This window comes from Pteropus vampyrus, unplaced genomic scaffold, assembly GCF_000151845.1.
Source record: "Pteropus vampyrus isolate Shadow unplaced genomic scaffold, Pvam_2.0 Scaffold11, whole genome shotgun sequence".
Lineage (NCBI taxonomy): Eukaryota > Metazoa > Chordata > Mammalia > Chiroptera > Pteropodidae > Pteropus > Pteropus vampyrus.
In genome coordinates this window covers 6,223,249-6,229,248 of record NW_011888792.1, presented here as the reverse complement: position 1 = coordinate 6,229,248, position 6,000 = coordinate 6,223,249, and the positions used below count along the sequence as shown (strand labels likewise).

Below are 6,000 nucleotides of genomic sequence, written 5' to 3'. Positions count from 1 at the left end.
CAGGCCATTCCATAGCATTTTATTTGTAGTGAATAACCTGAGGGAGGGGAGGTAGAAGATCAGGCTTGCTTACTGCTTGCTTTAAAATGTGAGGTTCCCTGAGTGTTCCTCAATGGCAGTGAGAACCTGGCCTGTATGTGCAGCATTCATCTGGGCTCTGTGCATCATGACCATGGAACTTGGCATCAAGGGGTGCCAAGGCAAACATGCTGATCTTCATGCCACCTGCTGTGTTTTTGTCTCCGACCCGAGTCTTATGTCTTCTCCAGTATCCTTGAGACAGTAACAGGCTAATTTATTAGCTTGTAAGGAAGGTGAAATCAAATCCTAGACTCAATGGTTTTGGCAACAAGGATAGGATACTGAAAGACATGGCTTTCTGGTAGGACAAACCGCAAAGCTTGGGTTCAGTGATATGAAGGACTCCTTGAGATTCAGTTACGAGTGCTCTTGCCCAAGTCATGGGCAAGGAAGAGAGGGCAGAGTAAGGGTCTCTTGTCCTATCTGCTACTGAGGCAGGTGGTGAGAGGAAAGGTTGAAACAAGCTGCCCAGAAGGTGCCTAGGTTTTTTTTTCTCTCTCCTCCAGGCCAGAGGAGGAAAGGATATTACCATGACAATGGGGCAATAAGCCCACACTCTAGAGCTGAAAGGCAAGGTGGCTGTGGTTATGGAGGTGAGAAATGTACAGAGCTGAAATCGATTAAGACCTTGCTACTTGACAAAGACCTTTGGTTGGACCACTAGAAGTTTGTTTTGTTTATACGCTTGAAATGTAAAATAAACACAAAACTGTTTCTAATAGTGCAGAGCCAGCTGTGCTTGTGTACCTGCTGTAGTCTAACTTAGCTGGAAATGGGGAGAGAACACTGGATGTGAAGTGACCAAAGTAGCTGAGGGGTTTGAGGTCTGGAGTCACAGCAGAAAAGGGCCCCTAGGAAGTAGCACTGCACTTTGACCCCCTCTCTGGAGTAGAGGACCAAGGGAGGAGAAATGTCTTCCTGCCACCTCACTGTCTCCTGTGAGACAGACTCGTCCGCCACCCTGCACATCATGCACCCCCCTTGCTGGTAGATGGTGTGGTCTCTGGGCAGCTGTCCCTGTGGCCTAATAACCCATGTACTCATTAACTCAGTCTGTGTTCCCTTAGGGGAATATGGTGCTCAGATTCAACTGATGGGTTTTTTTTAACTATCTTTTTGGAGGTGAAATTTGCATAACATAAAATTAACATTTTAGAGTGAACAGTTTAGCACATTCACAACGCTGTGTAACCACCACCTCTAACCAGTTCCAACTGATAGGGTTTTAATGGGGCTTCCAGTAACCAAGAAAAGTTAAAATGACATTGTGAGACCTACTAAGCTCACTCAATATACTTTCTGTGGTTCCCATATCTGAATGTGTAATGGAATGATGAGTCAGCTGCTTGCATTTCCCGGTCTTATGAGTGCCAGAGGGGATTCTCTCACTTAGGAACCACTGTATATACTGTTTCTTCCAGGGTACTTTAGCAGAAACAATAAAAAAAATTCCAGGAAGAAAAAGAGAAATCACCATTTTAAAGATTCAAAGATGGCAGGAATATTTAGAGAGGTCATCTTCCAAAGAAATAGTGCCATCTGCCTGATAAGATACCTCTTTTGAAATGTAGCTATTGGCCTGCTATTATTAAGCTCTTATTGAAACTGAGTGCCTTATTTATGGATTCCTTGTGACTTTCCAGCTTGAAATCCTTATTTCCTGGTGAGTCAACCTGAACTTGATGACTAACAAGGTGTGTAAGACCTGATATGCCTCACTAGTCAAGTGGAAATGGCATATTCATTAGTGTGGCTAAGCTGGCCTTAGTGTCATTTCAGTTTTGCATGAAAAAGTAAATTTTTTCCTTTGAGAGAAAATTATTCCTCATTTCACTGCCTGAAGTCAAGCAGCAGGAACAATGGAGCTCTGGATTTACAGAGGTTCCCCTAAATAACTGGGCCTGGTGCACAGTTAATTCAGTTAAGCTGACACCTGATGACATCCATTGAGCTGCTGCCACTATTCAGCCTCAAGGGCAGCTCTGTGAAAAAAAAATGAACATAGTCAATCCTCTTAGTGAGCAAACTCAAGGAAGTCCTCATATCCCTAGTCAGTCCTCACCTTGATCCCTTGATAAATCTTGCCACAGTTTTATTGTCTCCTGGGCTGTTGTGGTGGCCTAGCTGTCTAGGTATTTGAATGACCTTAGACTAGCAGATTAAAGGCATTCCTCTTCAGGCCAATGGTCATGGTTTGTTCTCTGATCAGGCAAAACAGAATCAAGCAGCTGATAAGCCTTACAACACCCAGGTCACTGCCATCACTACCAGGATTCAGCATCACACCAGACATGGCAACACAGACATCATCATAGACTGGGCACATGGTAAAGAAGCCAATGTTTCAGATGCAGAAGCTACCACTGTATGTTAAACTTGTGATTCCAGCAAATATTTACCCATTTGTCTGGTAGAGAAGGAAGCCACATTGCTAGGGGGCATTGACCCTGTTTGCTTCTGACGAATTGAATACATCAACCTTTGACCTCCACCTCCCTCCCCCGCGCCCCATCCCGCAGGGCTACTGCTGTTATCTTACCAGTGTTGAAACTTTTTCAGATTACAGTGTTACTGTTCCCATCTGATCAGCCAATTCCAAATACATCACTATGGACCTTGAAATTAAACTGTCATGTTTTCAGCTTTCTAGTCCATCTAGAATTCAAAAATAGTAGGCTCTTGTCACAACTAGTCCAAAATGGGACATTAAGGTATTTAATGGACATTCCACATTCCCTATTATCTTCATGCATCAGGTATTGTTGAGCACAGGAAAATCTTCCTTAACAATCAATTCAAAATATATCTACGTTCTCCTCCCACCCTCCTCCATGTTTATACACCTGAATAAGGCAGTTTGGTCACTGAATGCCACTGACCTTAGAAAGTGTTTATTTTTTGGGGGTGGGGAGCTGTCCTCTTGGTAATGATGAAGAGGAAAAGAATTGGGGTTATAGAGATATATTTTGAAAAATCAGAATTCTTCCTGACTACTCCTGGGCATGTTGCTTCTTTCTTTTCTGTAACTGCAAGCAAACCCACTGTATGTGCAGCATCCATCTGGTTCTCTGCACCACCCGTATAGAAGTTGGAACAAAGGGAACCAACACGTCATGCTAATGCTAATGGTGCTTGCTGTACTGTAATAAAATCCTTTGTCTCCGAATCAGGAGTCTTCTACCAGAATCCACCAAACAGTAACAGGTTAATTTAATAGCTTGTAAGGAGGGTAAAATCAAATCCCAGACCTGACAGTTAGTGATAATGAATTGAAACTTTCTATCCTTTGGTCCCTGGTCTAAAGTCAAGGTGCTTGAAGCTTTCTCAGTATCATCAAAAGGAAACTCAAAGTAATTGTCTAAGCCTTATTCTCAATAAGCAAGTGTTAAAATCAATGAAAACTGCTTTTATTTTGCCATCCTACTAATAAGCTAATTATTAGGTGTTATGCACAACGAAGAGAATCATCTATGAAGTTCAGATCTTACCTTTTCTAAATTACAAATTTTATAATTGTGAAAGATATTGAAGTTTGGGAAAGATTTTCTGTTATTGTTTACTCAAAATTAGTGAAAAATAATTCAGCCAACTAGAAGTTTCACGTGCAATAATTTAATATGCTTAAATTAAGCTGCTTAATTTAAGATTCACCTGCCTTAATTTAAACCTCTTAAATTAAGGCATGGAGATCATAATAAAATAAGAATTAAATAATACCTGGGATTTTAATTAGGCATTTATTTTTATAAGAATTCTGCTTTACAAAAGGAATTGTTCATCCCATAGCTTGAGCAGTTTCATGTGTGCCTTTGAAATAAAATAAAACCAGATAACCTGAGGCCTTGGAAATGTCTGAAGGGCTACCTCATTGCTGCTAAGGCTGTGTAGCCTCACTTTCCTGCTGTTCACCACCCACTGGTCAATCAATTACAGGCAATCAGCAAAAAGTAGTAGCAGTAACCAACAGGAGAGATGACACAGTTTAAACTGCCAACCCATGAGCTCTTATGAAAGGCACGGCCTGAAGAAATACATATTTTATTACTATCTAGATTCTATGATTTATTATCTTCATCAAAAATATCACATAAAGGGTATGGTTCGATGAGAGATAGATTTTATTTTTAATATTTTTTGAAAATACTTAAGTAAAAAATTGTTTGATTTGAGAACATGGTTCAGTTCTAGTATCTGCAAAATATTCTCAGTGATGATAAGGGCTTACTTTGTTCCACAAAGGGTTAAAATCCTTTGCTCCAATTCTGGGGTGAAATCATTGTTTTCTTTTTGATTTTCCCCAGCTCTCCCTGACATTAGTGAACCACGAATTTGGCTTGGCAGCCCCTATGTGAGATATAGAATGAAAAAAGGGGACTTTTGTGCTCTGAATCAGTAATCACACCGACCTGATAATAATTTTAAACTTCCAGATACATGCTCATAGGTCATATAATAGATTATACACACACACACACACACACACACACACACACACATCTTTCTTTCACTTCCATATTGTTTGATGAAGCTGTTATTTGTACATAAATATTACATTTTTTATTCATTTTTATTATACATCTGTTTTGAATTTCTAAGGTACTACATAAAGGTCAGTACATTAATTGATTTCGTGATTTATTTCTTTTATGCAATACCTATTAAGTACAAACTATTATGCCAATTTTATGGAAAAAAAGGAATGATAACAGAATCTAGAATGATCAGGAAAGGAAAAATAGTACATGAATACTATGCAAGGTCAATGTCAGGTGTATTTATATACTATAAAAGAGATAACAAAAATTGTAAGATTTAGAAGAGCAAGGTCACTTCTGGCTTTGAAAGTGAAGGGAGGTTCATAAAGAAGATATGACTGAAGCTAGGGTCAGAGTATTTGTGATGAAGCTGGAATACTTTGAATCATTAGATGGTCAAGGTTGATTTATTAGAGCAACACTTCCCACAACTTGTATTTTATTTTGATTGTATTCCCAGAAATGTACCTGATTAGTACAAGTTGTTCATATCTCAAAGCATGTCAGGTTCCCCACAGAATTTTAATATTTTAGTTCAGAATTTTCAAACTTTGGTCATGCCCACAGAAATAAATATATTTTATATCATGACCCAGTACACACATACATGCATATTCAGCTAAAACAAAATGTTGACAAAATGATAGCTACACTGATTTTTTTTCATTTTTATTGAGATATAACTCCTATAGTGAAACACACAAATCTTAAGTGTGAAACTTGATGAATTTGTACCTGGGGGTACATAATACCCTCCATGTTACCACAGCCTTGATCAAGACATAGAACATTTCTAGACCCTAAGAAGGCTCCCTCATGGCTCCTTACACAAAAGTACACAAAGAGGTAACTGATATCTGGAGCTTCATCAACACAGAGTAGTTTTGCTTGGTTTTGAATTTTGTAGGAATGAAATATCTATCTTCTTTCAATCAACATTGTGTCCATGCTATCTATTTTTATTTTTTAAAAATTTCAGATAAACAACACACACACACACACAGATATATATATGTATACACATACAAACACACATATAAGATATAATTCACATACCATAAAATTCACCATTTTAAAGTGTACAACTCAGTGTTTTTATTTATTTATTTATTTATTATTATTATTATTATTATTTTTTTAGGCGAGGCAGCCCTTGGTTGACCTCACAGATTGCAAGGACCTTGTCAGCTTACAATCCCTTATTTTTTATTTTTTATGCCTACAGCACCTGTCTTCCTAGGTGGTCTCCTACCCAAATGCTAACCAGGCCCAACCCTGCTTAGCTTCCAAGATCAGACGGATTGGGCTTGCTCAGGGTGGTATGGCCATAGACTCAGTGGTTTTTGTACAAGGCCTGAGTGTGTTGAGTCTTGCAACTTCCTGC

The 6,000-nt window shown here is 38.9% G+C and overlaps 1 protein-coding gene and 1 pseudogene across 1 annotated transcript in view; both read right to left on the bottom strand.

Moving 5' to 3' along the window:
• LOC111731501 overlaps positions 1 to 6,000 on the bottom strand; it is a 404,500-nt gene that overhangs the window by 249,711 nt on the left and 148,789 nt on the right. The gene's annotated exons all lie outside the window — the stretch shown is intronic.
• Positions 5,833 to 5,949, bottom strand: LOC111732056 (annotated as a pseudogene).